We start from the raw sequence: 16,497 nt of genomic DNA on the forward strand, positions 1-16,497 counted from the left end.
TCTGACTCTCTGACCGATCTTTAAATAACAAGATTCAGTCTTGTTTTTCTGTGCAAAACAAGTTGCTGACAGCCTGGAAATAAAGAAGGGTTTGAATTTCTTTTCAGCTCAAAGCTCTTAAATTTTTCTGTCTCAGCACTGCCTCACTAGGTATGTTGGTTGTGCCCCCATTCAGAAGCAGGATACGGTCAGCACTTAATTATCCCTGTGTTGCAGATTATTCATGCCACAGATACCAGATGAAGCAGAGAGCTGCATGAATGTTTCTAAAGTCCTTCCAGGAGCATCTCAACTCTATAATCAGTGCAGCTGCTTTTGAGTTACACAGAACTGGAGGTAATAAGCTCATATAAATCTTATCTGGCTCCATAGTAAGCCAGCTCCCTGGAAAGCACAGAGACTGGTTGTGTCAACCTGTATCCAGCTGGGGTTTATTAATTTTGGCTCAATGCTGCTCTGCCAAACCTATAATGGAGCTGGCTTTGGTGGCAATCCATCTGACAGGTGACAAGGGGTATGTCAGGGAGGGACTGAAGCAATTACTTTTGAACCATGGTCCATTTTTCTATAAGAGGGGTTTACAATTTATTAGAGGAGGCACAGGTCTACGAGATTTCAGACAGTTTTGTCCTGTTTTAAAAAAATATTTTTGAATATTTTAAATTCTTTCATTTTATCTTATTTTTTTTTTCATTTCAACAAACATGTCTTTTTTGAAGTGACAGGAGGAGTTGCATGGACTTGTGTTCGATCAGAAAAGTCAGTTCTAGATAGCTATAGATGGAGGTGACTTTAGTGCTTATTTAGTTTCAATAGGATAGATGTTTTTAAGTTGTCAGCAAGTAATCCATTTTAAAGATGTCTATTCATCTTTAAAATGTGCTTCCCATCAGGAGACTTCATTGCATCAATCCTAGGCTGACTTCCAATAAAGTTATTCCTAGAGGCGCTTGATTTTATTTTGTCAAGACCAGAGAATTCTGAACAATAAACTTTTGGATCATTCAGTTAGATTCTTTATGGCTTTATGCTAATTCCTATATTTTTAGTTTTCCGTTCAAAGGTCTATTTCAAGTAGCAGAGGTTCTAAAACTATAACATCAGCTTATGTATAAATGACACCAGAAACCTCAAACATTCTGTTAGACAATGGAAAACTAAGATACATGGACAAGACTGAGACATAACTAGAGAAAATGTAACCATATCTTAATTGTGCTGAAGAAAACGTTTCTATGCGCTGCAAATATTTTTGATGTTTATAGCAACTTATAATCAAAAACTTTCTAAAAGTATTAGTTAATTGAGCCTCACAATTTGAAAGGTGAATAAGAGTTGCATTGGGATGGTCTTGTTTTTCACTGGAGTACAGTCTGGTCCACTTGTGACTGATATTTGACGAAATACAAAGCTGTTGATGCAGATGGTAACAATCACATACAGAAAGTATTTCTAGATCATAACTGTAGTGAAGATTTTGATCCAATCTTTCTAGCATTTAATGTAAGCAGTGGCAAAATTAAAGCACTGCTTAAACTGAGAAGGGAATTACTGTCAGTATTGTCTGTCAAATGCATCAGGAACTGCCATAAATACAGGTAGTTCCAACCATGCCTTGCTAATTGCCTGGGCAAGTCCCTCAATCTTTCCTTATCAAAACAAGGACCAAAGACACACCATGTGGAACAGATTCTGAAAGCTCTGTGGAGCCAGAAAAATCTGTTCCTGTGACCTCAGAGAAAACTTCACATTTGGTAAGACTTCAGTTTGATTGTATTTCTTTGAGCCTTTCTGCTACAAGTGTTTAATAATTTGAACTATGTCAATAATTGCCCAAGTTTGCCTACATGAGCTAAGTCATTTAAGAAATTACTTAGGAAAGTAATGAATTTGATGAGAGTATAAGTTAAGCTAATTAATCATCAGTTAGTCACGGCCTTGTGTCTAGACAAGCAGCAGTCTTCGAATATGCAGTACCAGGGGCCATCAAGTAAAAATACTGTATTTCACATGAAGCTTTTATTTCACTGTGATTGTGGTAATGTATAGACACACTATAACTTGATTAAAATGCAAAACCCAATGTACTTTGTCCATTTGCCCTTACAGTGATGTAATCCAGATACTGTATTCTTCAATTGAATTTCCTCAGCCTGTTGGAAATAGAAAACCTCTTTCATGAAAACACACCTTTCCCTAAAGCTTCAGAAGTTTTAAGTGTATGTATGCAACTAGCAAACTAATCTATCTTCAGGATGTCCTTGTTGCAGAACTGTAATTCAGGAAAACAGATAATCTGTTGTGTACAATGCTCAGAACCATATCTTTGTAGATGAAATTCAGTGCTTATCACAGCATCTAGAGAAGCTTTTGTTAGCACATCCTTTCTGTCCTGTAACTCTCCTGAAGCTGAATGTTCTGCAGCAGCTTCAGAGCCTCAGTGTGTTTCTAACAACTCATAGCTACATGTGATAACAGTGCTGCAGCTGAACTTTGAAGGGATAGGGGGTTTTATGTCTGTAGTGGATTTTTATCCAAGAGGAATAGTGATGCTGTTTTAATAGCAGAAACTTTTTAAAAAGGCCTTTGTGGTTTCAACTGTCATTTTCAACTTTAAGGATCTAACTTAATGGCAGTTCAGCATATTCAGCCTTCTCTTGACAGACCCTTGGTGTGTCCCTTGTCTCTATCCAATGGTTTCCTACCTGGAAAATTCCTTTCAGCTCACCTGAGTGAACTTTCACTCCACTGGAATGAAACTCTTTCAGCTGCTTCTGCAGTTTCTTTCTACTCTGTTTGTCAAATCTGTCTGAATTGTAGCAAAGCTAGCAGAGCTAAAAACAGGGCAGTAACTAGGAATTAAGAAGCTGATAATGCCAGTGTGACCTACTGGTATTGGAAAGTACTAACTGTAAAACAATAAAATTTCACTGCTTAAATGAAAGCTTGCTAGCTCTACTATATCAAGTCCTTTATTTTACATGGTCAGTGGAACACAGAAGAAATGTGTCTTTTTAGTGGGATGATTTAGTTCATTCATACTATAGCCATAGGCAAAATTCCTCAGTACACTATATTTTGCTGTGAAAATATTCATGTTCTGATGTCAAGTTCTAATGTTTAGTCAGTTTAGATATTTGAACAAACCAAATGTTCATTGGTTTCATGTCACTTCTTTAGAAAGTCCATTTATATCCAAAAAATGCTCCTGGCTAATTCTTGAATTTACTTTGTGCCAGCTGCAGTACCAACTGCATTGAACCCTTAATTGCCCAAGGACTAGGTGTAGTAATGCAAAAGTACAGTAAAAACACATTACTATAATCACCTTAACTACATTAATTGTAGAAGAGGCCCTGCATTAGCAAGGTGTCCGAGGAACTTAAGGCAGTTATGTGATGTACAGCTGATGTAGCAATACCATTATTCCCAGCCTTGCCAGCACACAGTAAGACAGCAGCTTTCTTTTGTCTGGGAGAAGAAACAATTCTTTTGCCTGCTTCCCACTTCTCCCCTTCTGCCCTATCTAAACAAGTACAAGGCCAGGATCCTCACCAAAAGAGTGTCATGAAGAGGGAACTCTCTCATGCTGGAGGGACATACCAGCTTGTATCTTGATAAGATGGCTGCAGAGCAGAGAAGGGCTGAAATTTCAGACTCATATGATGATGTGGCTTCTTATGTGGCTTCCCACTGTCTTAGATGTGAGATTAGCATTTCTTGTAAAGTGAAGAAACATGGAATTAAAACTCTTTAATTCCATCAAAGTGAAAACCATGCTTCAGAAGCATACAGCTGTTTTGGTTTGGTATATGGGAGTGCTCTCTCTTATTCTCTGTCACTAAGGGAGGCACTGAGGAGCATGGGTTAAATTTAAACTAAAACCAACTACCTAATTACATTAAAAAAGTAAATTGGATAAAATTATTCAGATTTGCTTGACAATATCTTAAAAGCAAATTCCCTGCACAGCTTCACATATAAAGTAGAAAAGACTTTTTAAAGCGACTTGACTATAGGATTTGTTCAAAGAATCAGAGGCAGAAACAGTAGTCAGAAAGAAATGATACTTCAAACAAAGTGGAGCAGTATTCCCTGACAGATTTGTTGATTGATTTTTTAAATTTATTTTTATTATTTTTTAAGCAGTGAATGATACTCTGTTTTAGTAGAAGTAAGTCACCCAAGCTAGCAGGCTACATGACAGTGAAGTCATGTTTTGATTAACATCAAGACTCCTACATACCTAAATCAATTCATTGTACAAACATATGAGAGTCCAAAAAAGTAATACTCGGAATTAATGATGTTTGGTCATCCATTCTCCAGTGAGGTTGAAAACACAGATGAATGTGGTGCCCTTCCCATTGTGTTTCATGAGATCTGTCTTCCTCAGTCCTGAACAAAGCACATTTTTAACACTGCCAGCTCATGCTACTTTATCAGATATCTCATTTTTTGGCATCATATGATTCTAGGAAAACTTATCTCTCATTTGGAAGAAAGAAGTAAAGACAATTTAGTACCTAGGATTGCTGAAAATACTTTCAAAATGCACAATCTTAGAGGCTAGGACGCCAAAAGATAAGTAACATGAACACAGAATTTATTATTTTTTTTAAGAATGTTATTTTGAAAACAGTTTCTTGATTTATCTTGGGCATCTTTTTTATGTAACACTTGCTGTTGGCAGTAGAGTCTTCATTTCTCAGTAGTTATGATTTTTGCTGTGCAGTACATTGAACATCACTGTCATTTTCATCTGGATGGACCATCTTCTTTTTTTTAATGCTACTGTTGCTATTGAAGTAACCAAAAGTGTTGCAAATAATTTCAGGACAGACCTCAACAAAAACATATTTTGGAAAATTTAAGCAGAGTCTTCCAGACTGTGTCAGACAGGACCTTTTGTGCAGCACAGTTAAATCATCATTGTTATTCTTTTATTCCCTCTGTATAAATATAACGGCAGTATAAAAATTTTTTTGATGTCTAGGATAGTGTATGGCATCACAGGAAAACTAAGGAGGTCTTCTAAGCTGATTAAATAAAACCAACAAGAGTCACAGGAGGGAAGGGAGGAGGGAAAACACTTGCTCGGCTGATCTGAGATGTTTGCAAAAGCTGCAGCAATTCTCCACCAGTTAAGGATTGAAGTTTCCCTGGTGGACTGATGACCTTTGATGTGATAATTGCTGGTTTTCCTGAAACTCCCAAAAGAGAGCATGTATAGTAGGGTTAGAAGAAAAAGGGATAAATATTAATGAAGCATTGGATTTTCATTCAAAAACAGCAGGAGCCAAGCAGTTAAACGCTCCTTTTCATCCCATGAAACAGGATAGAAACTAAGATCCCTATAATATTTGCCACACAACTTACAAGCCTTAATCTCTGACCAGTTTTACAGTGTCATGTATCTCTGTGGGTATGAGCTTATTGTGTTGTTGAAAAGTTCATTAATTATCTTAGATTTTTCTTCTTTTGAAATTGTCATATAAAATTAAATTTTAATTTCTTGAAGTATGAAGCTTTTGCCTCCGACATAACACATACATAACGTCTGGGTATTAATTTTCCATTACAGTGACCTTAGAAATTTTATTCTTCAGGTAAGGCTGGAGAAAGTACCCTAGGATAGGAAAATGATGAAAGTATTATCCTTCTTTTGTTGTGATTCACATGAAAGTTTTTATCCCTTACCTGAATCCAAGTTGATCCTAAGTTACTACTTTTCAGCACCCACTTGCACACAATTCACTGTCATGTGCTTGATCATAGTAAATAAGGGAAATGTGCTATAGTTAGTATGCAGTTGGCTTTCTCTCTCACAAACTGGGTGGAAAAAAAAAATGTTTGCAGAGTAAAGAATACTATAAGCCTATTGCTTACCACAACAACTTTTTATAGTTGTTTGGGGGTTTCCTTGGGTTTTTGTTTGGGGGTTTTTTTTGTAACAGAGACAAAGCGTTTCATTTATCTGGTGAAGTTACTTTGTTCTGGAGCTAGCTGTTGCTTTAGTTAGTAGGTGAAAAGTTACTTAGAGTTTGCCAAAAGGCTTACAATCTCCAGTAAGATTTAATTTGCATGTTTGTCATGGCTTCGAAAAGATTGAGTATTAGCCTTCCCTCTAGCATGTCAGTCATATTGTGCTGTTATCTTGAAGTATTTTAAGGACAAATAAAATTGAGATTTTCAGACTGATTAGGTGGTGTGACTGCAAAGGCATTTTCACATTGAAGAAATGTCTTTGTTATAGCAGCCATCATATCTGACCTGCTCCCTAGGTCAATAAAGATGAAGGGCTCTTGGTCTGTTGCAGAAGAAACTCATTGTGACTCACGACTGGCCCTGCTTTCATATGCATACACTTACTGCCAGCCTAGCAACATGCACCTTCTCTCCAAATGATTAATATAGCATCCAATGAGACATACTGTTTCTCTGGAAAACATCCTTGTAAGGCTGGCTGAAATGGGAGGTTAAATATCAAAGGGCTAACACAAAGAACAGGACTGATCAAACAACTAGACTATTCTGTGATTTACATGGGTTATTTTGCTGATGATTAGGTAAAGAAAAACCTGCTGAGATGAAGAGTAAGCAATTACATATTGAGGAAACTCTCATACTTATTACCTTATTAGTAGTATTCATAGACTGAGAGACCCTCCACAGGGTGATCCCTTGCTAATTCCTTATCGACAACGGCTTTGATGTGTTTACGTTATGTGATTTTCTTGGAGGAATGGAGAAGGCAGGAATTAGTCACTGAATACATAACCACCTAGCATCCAAGGAAAATTGCAGAATTGAGGAAAGCTTTGTAAATAAAGAAGGCTGCTTGTTAAATCATGTGCATACTTCATCTTCAGCTGTCAATGTAATTTCCTAGAAGGTTGTTTAATAAAAAGAACAAGAAGAGTGATAAGAATCATAACCACTGGCTAGTTCAAGACAGAATAATTCCCAAATTGAGGAGGACATTACACTGTCAGCACAGATGACAACATCAGTAATAATTGCCTGTGGAAGTAGAGAAAACTTTGATTACTTGGTCACAAAAGTTTCCTTTTACTGAGCTTTTGGTGTGTTGCATGTACACATAAGACTTGGGAAAATGATACTTAACAAACATTTTCACTAGAATAGCCATTCCTGATTCTTCCCAAGTGAGATAATGCTTTCTTTCTGGTAAGGAACCCTGCCTCTGTGCTGACGGTTATTTCATGTTCCTTTCCTGCTCCAGGGCAGGGGAAAGGTGCTTAAGAAAAATTAGGATGAGAAATGAGTTGATATTGTTAGATAGCCTCAAATACAATGGTGGAATGGAAGAGGGCATCTTACCTGTGCTTATGCCAGTAATGAACGAAAAACCCCAACAAATGGTGAATACTGTTCAAATGCCAGCAAGTGTTTCTCCTTAAGGTGTAAGCCTGTTGTGAGGACTTTTCTCTGTGGCAGCATGTTGTCTAGGAACCTGTGAACAAAGTAGCTAAGTAATACCAATAACCTGGCTATGGGATCAGCAAATTCATCTGGCATAACCGTGCTAACTTATAGTTGTTCAAGGTGTGCTGCATTTTCTGCAACAGGTGATATGTTCATCTAACTTGATGCAGCTGCCCAGATAGCCCACAATACAGCAGCAAGCACATTTTAGTCCTCACTGTTACTGTCATTACTGAAGTCTGAATGCCCTGTAGATCATGCAATTTAAATTCACTTTTTCTTCAAAGAGAGTGTTGCAGATTTAAATGTAGAAGGTCTGATGGCTGCATATTTATATATGGCAGAGAACCATAACACAGCTGAAGAGTATTGCAAAATATTGCAAAATATACTTATCTAAAAAAATTGTATTAGTAGATAGGTAAATATCAGTAAATCTTTTCAAGTTCCCTTACTTAGCTCCTAAGGTAATGTGCACCTTACATTTCTGAGGAAATAGTGTCTTGATTTGAGCCCTGCCAGTTCCTAAACTCCATGGACCTGCTTGCTCACTTCCACCCATCAGAATGGGGGAAAATAGGAACAGTAAAATGGAGAAAAACTGTGGTTTGAGATAAAGAGAGTTAATGAGTCTGTAAAGAAGGATAATAATACTACTAACACTCATATTAATAGATTTAGAATTCACAAAACAAGTTATGGACAATGCAATTGCACACCACTCAATAACCAATATCCAGCTAGTTCCCAAGCAGCAGCCTCCAGCCAGCTTTCCCTCTAGTGTAAATACTAAGCATGATGCAGTATGTTATGGAATATCCCTTGGATCAGCTGGGGTCTGCTGTCCAGGCTGTGTCCTCTCCCAGCTTGTGTGCCCCTCCAGCCTTCTCACTGTCTTCAGCATGAAAGGCTGAAAAGCCCTTGACTTAGTATAAACATTACTTAGCAACAATGAAAACTTGCAGCGGGCTCTCAACATTGTTCTGGTACTAATCCCAAGACATAACACTATACCAGCTACTGTGAGAAGAAAACTAACTCTATCGATACCAGAAGAAACCAGAGCACACAGTCTGTCTCACATTACTACAGTATAGAGCAGTAAGACAAATTATGCCTTTACTTTGAACATTCACTCAAATATGGCATTGTCAGCTTATCATTTCTCTTAATAATTTCTGAATAGTGTGTGATCATTTTATGAATACAAAGATGAAATAAGTGTAAGATAGTATTAGCTCAAATGCAAGGTTGATGAATGGAAGTTCAGGAATGCATCATCAAGGAGTCTTATATGAATGATCATCAAGGATCCAAGTTCATAGTTCAGTCTAGCCTGACATGTCATGATCTAAAATAAGTTAATGAATGGTTTGGTTTTGGAAAGTCTATCTGGTATAACATCCTCAGTCATAATTCATTGTGTTTTAAGGCAGGCCTTGTACTTAGGACTCCTGTATTTTAATTTATAGGGATGTATGATCTGCATTATATCTTTCATTAAGGGTAGAGATGGCCAGAGGATGACAGTTTAGCTTTCAAGGATTCAGATTTTTTTTCATTTCACTCTGCAATGGAAGCAAAAGCCTTCTAGTGTTTTTTTGATTTTTTCTTTCCATAACATGAAATTGTATTGAAATTTATTTTCAGATTGAAAAATAAAGGTTTTCCATCTGAGTCTCCCACTTGGGAGCATGCAAAAAGCTTAGTCTGGAGTCAGAGTAGTCAAGCTGGTCTTTCTTCATTTTAGTTTCAGTGCTATTGCAATGAAAACAGTGATAATCAATTAACTAATTCTTTGCATGGTGACTCAAGGAATTTATATGAAAGACGTTATGTAAGAAAACACAAAAAAATACTGGAAGTGTTATATTCCATATATCATTTACAGAGAATGACAAATTAAAAATTTGTCCAAAAGTCCTATTCAACAGGATATTTCCATAACAGATGGCATGAGGAGTAGCTTTTCAAGCCTTAGGCAGGTATTAGATGCTAACTTGTGACATTCATCAAGCAGTCTAGGAGATCCATCTGATTCACACTAGTCAATCAGCTGCCTTGGTTTTAAGCAATTTCGTGCTAAAAAGAGAATGTGTTAGCAATAGCTCTTTGCTATTTGGTTATGGCTATTTGCTTCCTAAAATTGCCTTCCCACTGTGTCCTCACCTGTAAGCTAAAACCTCTATCATTTGACTGTTAACAATGGATATTTATTTTACATAGTTGCTGAACTGAATGTTAAACCATAGAAGATAGGGTAATTTATAATAAATAGGCACCTCTTTGTCATGCTGGTAAAGGTGATTTGTGACACTGCTGAATCACAGGTCTTGATGGTGGTTGTTGTTTACACCTTTGCACACACAAGCTAATTCTATGGTTTTACCTGTCACAATTTCCTGGTGATATGTAGTTGCCCACTATAATTTTTAGGGCAACTTTCCTGAAGTTATAGGCAACGGTTTTGATTCTCATTCAGCAGATAGATCCTTGTTCAGCCACTTAGAACTGATCCTGCTGCTGCCTGTGTGTATGTCACTTGCTGGCTCTGCCTGCCCACCCTCCAGCACCTTCACCTCCCTGCCTATGGCCCAGGACCCCATTCCAGCCCTCCAGGGCTCCCCACATCTGCCTACAGTATAGAAATCCATTTCAGCCCCCTAGGCTCCCCCAAGGGGTTTCCCAGCATGGCCTGTGCCTGTCCTCATCCCCAGGGAGCAGGGGCTGCTACTGTGCAATCCTCATGCCCTGCTGCTGGGCAGGATGGGACAGGCAGCCAAATCCTGCCTGGCTGCTCTTGGCCATGGCCCTCAGGGGCCACACGGTGTCCTGAAAATGTGCTCACAGGAGTTACTGGAAAAACAGGAGGATTTCATTTGCAGATACATAGAAATTACATTAGCAGGTGTAGGAAACAGATGCCAACACTCAGACATTTTGTCATATCTCTTTCCCAGCTCTACCCTGTGAAAAGTGGAATATGTAACTCAATATTGTAATAAAGGCCTAGTTTTAGTAAAGCAAATCAAGTGAGGAAATGTGCAAGAGTTTAACAAATCATTGCAGTGTTAACATAAATGCTTCTGACAGAGGTCAACAGAGCTTTTTAAATGTAGGAGATAATGGAAACCTAAGCTGGTGCCATGCGATACTTTTGCACAATGCATTTTTCATTTCAGATTATTTCTCTTTCTTCCTACCCTGAAACGTTTGGCATATTTTTGACCAAATTTAAACATGTCTATAATGTGACCATATTATACCAGGCTGGGGAAAAGATAAGTTTCTAGGAGCTTTCAATAAAATGGAAAAATAAGAAGATGGGGTAACGCAAGCAGAGGACTGAGTGTGGGTTGTGCTCTCTGCTCTGTCGGTGCTGTGGAATAACACACACTATTACAGTCACCCACATCCTCAAAGTTGGGAGGGGATTCTGTTCAAAGCTGGGTGTGTCATCTGTTCAAAACCACCTTGATTTTAAAGGAAGTTCTAAGGAGAGCCACAAATTTTACAAAAACACGTTATAAACTTAAATAAAAGAACAAACATATGAAGATGCTGTTTCGTCAGGGCATCCTCCTTTCTGTGATGTGGAAGTGTTTTGCCGTGCCTCTCTGCATACCACCACCACCACAGTAAGTGGCTTTATCAAACACTGTTAGTGTTTTTCGTTATGTGCAAATTGCTGTCTCCAGATATGCATCAGGACACAAAACACCAATTACAGAGTGTTTTCAGTCTGGAAATTTTTCTGTGTTAATGTTCAGTTCTGAATTCTTCTGCCACAAAGGAAAATGTTTGTGCAGAAAATAGTGGGGATAATGCCATGGCCTCCTTGTAGGCTTTTTCTGAAACTTCTGTTCAAGAGGCTTGTTTGCTCTTCACTGTAAGCCTTGGAAAGCACCTTTAATTTTGGAGAGAAGTTGTTTGGAGTCTGTATTAACCTAAGAAACCTGTGATCCTCTGTCTCAGACTATCTGCTAGTAAGACCTTATGATCAGAGCTTGCTCAGTAAGTAACCTGTACTTTTGGGAAGACTCTAGGAGAACAAATGCAAGTAAATAACTTCATTTTGAGGGTAGAAAAACTCCGGGAAATACATTAATCATTATGTGGTTAACAGATCATAATGACATCTCAAGAATAATATATTTTTGATAAATTTTAATATATTGAAATATAAAAAGGATTTGTAAAATTTAATACATGGAGAGCTGGTTGTGATTTTACTTCTTTTCTAGGAGACTTTTCCTATAAAACTGCTTTATTGCAGTTATAAATTTTCCATCAAAATTCCTTAAATTAAATCTAGAAATAAACACATTGCATTTGCAAATGCAATGCAATAGAGACTTTGGAAAATTGTCATGGTTCACCATCTGCAGCCCTGTGTTTAGGGTTTTGCAGTCTTCCAAGAAACGAATAAGCAGTCCAAATGATATTTTAAGGAACAATTGGAACTTGTTGACAGTGTTAAAAATTGAAATTCCATATTTTAAAGCAGTAACTGTTTCACATAGTGAGACAGAGGATATAGCATTTAAGCTGCCTTCATTTAGACTTTAAAATCAGTCATATGGGACACAAGGGGTCCCTCTGGAAAACTATTCGTTTAACTCAATAAATTACTCATTTTTGCTTGTTTATTTTAAAGGACAACATATACAGGAATGTATTCATGGCAGATGAATTAGCTCCTGTATTATGAGCATGCAGTGTGGTTAGTGTGAAACATTTAACCACCCAGTTCATCAGAAACCAGTGAGATCATTTGTTTCATTACAACTGTGCTCCTTGCATTTACATGGAGCCTGGGTATTTCAAATCTCTCTTTTCTTATACATAAAGTTGTACTTTCTTTCCAAGTTCCAACTGCTTTTTTATTAAGAAGAAAAAAAAAAAAAAAAAAAAAAAAAAAAAAAAAAAAAAAAAATTTAAAATCAGTTTTCATTTCTGTTGAAGAAATGACCACAGAAATAATTGGAAGACTTTTCCCCATTTCAAAGGACTAGGATAAAACCTGAATTTTTGGCTAGCTCCTTCGACTGAGAAACAAAATTTAGCCTTTAGCATTTAAGGATTTTAAATAGGGGGACAAATATCAGTAATTTTTTATAAACTGTGTACTGTGATGAAATAAGTGGAACAGAAAGCCAATAGAAAGGGTCTCAGACTTATGGGCAATGACAGACACAAATGTTGCTCCTTGATGCTACTATATACTAAATTCTAGGATTGTCTTAAGTAGTATGTGCAGCTCTAGGTTTCCAATGTGGGAAAGACATCAGTAAACTGGAGTTTGTTTGGCAGGTGGCCATCAAGATGCTTGGGGAATGGATTTCTTGTCCTGTGTGAAGAAGTTAGAGGAGAAGGGCTGTTCAGCCTGGAGCGAAGAGAAGCTCTGGGGGGTCCAACTAGAGAGAGGTCACTGATAAGACAGAGCCTCATTCTTGACAGTCATGTATGGCAGCAGGACAAGGCAAGAAGGCAATGGACATAACTTGAAATATAAGATGTTCAGACTATAAAGAAAAACAAATTTCATCCTCAGAACAGTTAAGCACTGGAATAGGGCCCCAGAGCATTTGGGCAGCGTCCACCCTTGGGGTTTTCAAACCTGACTTGGTAAAGCCCTGAGCAGCCTGGTCTGACCTCACAGCTGAGCCTGCTAAGGATAGAGGAGTGGATTCTCTACTGGTCTAAACATTCCTGAATTGGGTTATTGACACAGTTTATGAGACACCTTTCATATAAGAACAGTTCATCTACATTTAGGGAAAAAAACCCCAACCATCCAGTAAAGCAAACATTGATGGTTTCCCCACAATAATCACTGTAAAGTGAGATACCTCTCAAATTCCTCCTTACACAAAGTGAAGAAAAACACTATGGTCCTGTTCTTTGCCTTTCTAACTCTTCTTAATTTTCTGTGAGTGGCTTCCTATACATCCTAGTCCTTAGTGTTCCTGATCCATGCTGCATTATTCAGAAGCTTCTGCCTAACAATTACCAATTTCCATTCCCCTCTTCCCTTCTCTGTGCATAATGCAGAGTCCAGTGTTGTGACATAAGATGGATTGCCTGCTTCACCACTCCTAGAAAAAATTATTCAGCATGTGCTGAGCACCTGAGTAGAATCTTGGCTCATAAGCAGGCTTACAATTAATGATATGTAAAGATATACAGTTACCTATATTTGTAAAAAATAAAGATGGTATAAAATCATGTCTTTTCATTGCTAAATAGAAACTTCGGTTAATAAGTAGTGCATTAGAAACAAAAAAAATGTTTGCCTCAATATATTCAGCTTCATCTTCCATGCTTTAAAACTCTTCTCTCATCTACAGAAGCCAGTACTGTGAAATTGAAATACCTGTATGTGTACTTGAAAGATGAAGAAAGTGTTTCCCCAGGCATTTTCACTAGGAAAATGAAGGTGCATTTATATGTGCTATCCCTTCAAAATGTTTTCTGAGATAAAGTTTTTCCCAGAATAATTTCAGAAAGTTATTCTTGAGTCTTTTAGATCTCAGACTAAAGATTATTTTCAAACAGCCCTTTGAGGATGGATTTTCAGAATTCACGCTGGAATAATTGGTATTTCTCAGTCAAATAAGCTGTATATGGTATATTCTGTCCTTGAACAGGCAAATGTGACTCTAATTTCAGGCTTTTATGAAACGAGTTTATGGATGAAAGCCAGTATTCTGATGCTTTGTACATTTTGGCCTTTCTTCATGTACCATTGATGCTTAGATGTTTTCTGAAATAAAGATACCAAAGATCTTAAAATATTGTTGCACCAGGAATGGAGCGCCTGCAGAAAGTTGTTTTAAGGAGCTGAGTAGTCCTGTTGAATACAAGATATTTACTTCATTTGCACAGCAGAACATCTATCAGAGGTTAAGTAAGTCTCAGACACCTGATTTGGCAGTAAAATCTATCAGTTGAACTCCTTGCTCATATTTACTGTCCTAAACCATTTTCACATGATAGAATAGGACGATGTGTAGATGGCTTTCTGGGTTTTCCCATGATGGGTCAGTCACAGGTCACTCTGCAAATCTCCCTGAGCACACTCAGGTGTGTTCTCGAGTGGGGACTGTAGGACAGCGAGGTGAAGGGAGAAGAGAGGACTGGGAGGATTACTGTGATAGCAGACACTTGTCCCCCATGTTCTTGGTAGGTGGGGTTCTACCTTGTGTACCACTAGAAAATGGAGCTTGGGGAACTCCAAGGGCTGATTACAAAGGAGATTAAAAGCAAGGTTGATGGCAGGGTGGTGTTCTCAGCAGTGCCTCAAGTCAATGCATCTTCCTTGCTGCTGAGTCTTTATGGAAAAGGATATGAAGCATGTTTGGGTTTTTTATGTAACAGATTGTTTTGTTTTGTCTGTCTGTTTACTATTAATAGTAGGCTGGCTTCTCTATAGTACAGGTTTGTCAGGGAGGAGTTTATTTGAAAACACATTTCTTGGCCTGTCAAGGAGCTTTTAAATGTATATCAGTGAAGGAAGAATTTATACTGTGCCAGGACTGGAAAAATTGCTTGACAGAAAGAAGTAGCATAGTAGGAGAGATCTTGCTTTAAAAACAGAATTCAGGACCTGAGGCATTGGTGCACATCTTAGTAGTCCTATTAAATCAGTTTGAACTTATTGAAAGTAAAACTCATTAGAATATAATGGGATTATATTAAACAAAATTTATTAGCTTGGGAGTCCAGACCTGAAAGTGAAAAAAAAAGTCAACAGACCCCACATGCAATCTCTAGTGGACCTAGGTGCACCAGAGCATGTTTGCTGTATGTAAGGACACAAAGTGCTGGTGCTAAAAATAAATTTACTTTCTGTACTGTAGCATAATGGAGGAAGTTTTCCAAAAGCACTTAGAACTGCCTGACTCCCCTGGCCATCCAAAGCATGGCATCTATCTAAAGTCCTATGGTGTTTCTGAGTAGTCCATCCTCTGACAATATAATTAAAAATTTGTTTGAGTTCCTCTCCTAGAAATACAGGTGATGTTCCCTGTTTACAGACACACACTTGTGTATATTCATACAGGCAATTCCTCCCCCGTCAGTCCTTACAGAAACTCCCCTGGAGCTGCTCTTGCTTCCCCTGGGCAGTCAGCAAGGAGAGTGGCCAGAGCAGCCATGGATTAGGCTCAGTTTACACTCAGGATCACCCAGCTCCATGAGGGCACCACCTACCCTAACCCCTCCCTTTGACAACAGACATTTGAGGGGAAGTAAACATGTCTAGAAAGGAAACTTTTTAAATGAAGAGCTTTATCTCCAGAGGAGACGTGGAAAGCTATGGTTTTGCACTGTTTCTAAAGCCAGGGAACTTAAAAAGGAATTTAAAGAAATGTGCAAACTATGTTGCTGTTGTTCACCTCTGTGATATGATCTCCCAATGCAAGACTACTTCCAGTGAACCACTGAATTGTCAGTGTGTTATTGTGTAGCATATTTTCATAATGCCCCACACTGGTGAAGCTAGCAAGTGGAGCATTATGCTATTTATAGCAAAAAATATGTGGGTTTAAAATGGAATCTTAAAATTACCTGAGATTCCCTCATACAAAGAATTTAGTCTTTATATTTGAAAAATAATTGGAGTCTTTTAGTAATTATATTACCTTCTAACTGGAAAGCCACTTCCTTTAAAGATAAAAAAAATCTGATATCAGAGGCCTGCTTGGAGCCTAGTGCACATCTAATTATCTCTCTCAGTCTTAATTATTTAGCGAGTGCTAATAAACTGCACGTATCATGACACTCATGTGTAATAAGCATATAAATTTAATTTATTTTTTCCCCCTCTCTTTGAAGACTAACAGACATGGAATTCAATCACAAGGCAATGGCATTATAGCCTCCAATATAACATGAGGTTTTAATAAGCCTCCTGTTTGCTGCACACATGTGCTTAAGACTGCCTGGAAACCAAATCAGTAGAAAAAAGGGATTACTTTAGATTACTTTGAAATGTGCATTGTTTGAAATGGCCTCTGGTGACCAGCTTTCATGAATGGCTGATTT

At 37.9% G+C, this 16,497-nt stretch overlaps 1 protein-coding gene across 15 annotated transcripts in view; it reads left to right on the forward strand.

Annotated features, from left to right (window-relative positions):
- Positions 1-16,497, forward strand: part of SULF1 (sulfatase 1) — a 237,738-nt gene that overhangs the window by 150,796 nt on the left and 70,445 nt on the right. Inside the window, exon 1 of one of the 15 annotated variants that reach the window (XM_083885287.1) lies at positions 11,033-11,087. The exons of the other annotated variants lie outside the window; for them this stretch is intronic. The gene's annotated coding sequence lies outside the window, so the exon portion shown is untranslated. Of the gene's footprint in view, positions 1-11,032; positions 11,088-16,497 lie in introns of those variants that run through there. 15 annotated transcript variants of the gene reach the window in all.

Source organism: Zosterops lateralis (genome assembly GCF_965231275.1).
Source record: "Zosterops lateralis genome assembly, chromosome: 1".
Lineage (NCBI taxonomy): Eukaryota > Metazoa > Chordata > Aves > Passeriformes > Zosteropidae > Zosterops > Zosterops lateralis.